The sequence below is a fragment of the Cryptomeria japonica genome, chromosome 3 (genome assembly GCF_030272615.1).
Source record: "Cryptomeria japonica chromosome 3, Sugi_1.0, whole genome shotgun sequence".
NCBI lineage: Eukaryota > Viridiplantae > Streptophyta > Pinopsida > Cupressales > Cupressaceae > Cryptomeria > Cryptomeria japonica.
The window spans coordinates 491,940,362-491,941,744 of record NC_081407.1 but is presented as its reverse complement, the minus strand read 5'-3'; positions in this window follow the sequence as shown (position 1 = coordinate 491,941,744).

The window sequence follows — 1,383 nt, the reverse complement described above, 5'->3', positions numbered from 1 at the left end:
TCCAAGACATGCTTAATGAAGTCCGGGAGCAAGAAACCAAGAAAGGAAAGGGTAAAGTCACTGAATGGGGTGATGAAACTAATGATGAAGATGCAGATATGATGAGAGTCATAACAAAAAATAAGGAGTTGGACAAAGATCAATAGATCTTCTTGGATTCCCTCAAGTCACTCAATAAAGACAACATAGAAGGTTTAGCTATCTTCAATGGAAGCCTAAATGGAGAAGAGTTACTGGATTGGATAGAAGCCTTGAACAATCATTTTGAATACAAGGAAGTTGTAGAAGAAAAGAGGGTCAATTTGGCTAAGTAAAGATTGAAGGGATCAACCCTAGTGTGGTGGAACATGATGCAAGAAGAAAGAGAACAATCCAGGAGGAAGAAGATCACCTCTTGGGAGAGAATGAAGATCAAGATTAAAACTCAATTCCTACCTATAGATTATGAGGTGCAGATGCACAAGAAGTTGTAGAATTTGAAACAAAGAGAAATGGATGTGAGTACCTATACAGAGGATTTCAACAAACTTACCTTAAGAGCTAGGAAGAAAGAGGAAGAAGTAGAGAAGGTTGAAAGGTACTTAAATGGCCTTAGACAAAACATTCAAGATGAGATAATCATGATAGCACCTGACATAGTCCATAAATGCTTTCAGTTAGCCTTGACAACAAAAGATAAGATCAAAAGGAAAGGTAAACATAATCAAAGGGGCAGAGGTGACAAAGGTTACAGAGGAAGAGGCACCTTTGGAAGGGGTTATAATCACAACAAGAATAAAGAAGGAAATCAATCAGAGGCAGTGGTGATAACTCTAACAAAGGAGGATAGTTTACAGGCAACTCTAGAGGGAGAAATAGCTATAGAGGTAGATTTGGCAATTTGGGAAGAGCAATCACATTCTTCACTAGAAAATTCTACCATTTTCATCAAGTGGGGCATACCATGAGTTGGTGTCCTGAAAAAGACTTCAAGCTCCCACATGGGAGACAAGAGAACTTAGTTGGTACAAGAAGAAGAATGTGTTGGGATCCAGGAACATTGAGAGGGGGGGGGGTGTGAATCAGTGTTATGCCGGTAAGATATGATTTTCACCCTTTTATAACATACACATATAAACCAGTAACTGAAGAAAAATATAGCTTGAAGCAAATAAACCATCCACATAAATTAACACCATAACAAACAAAATTTATACGTGGAAAACCTTAAAGAGGAAAAACCACGGTGGGATTTGTGACCCACAATATCAGTTCACTGGCCATATGAAATGATATTATATAAAATGGGGGCATGCACATGTAGGAAGGTACACTGCTCACCACAAAAAGAGTCTCACTGACTACAAGCTTCTGCTAAAATAAAAAAAAATAATAAACTCACAA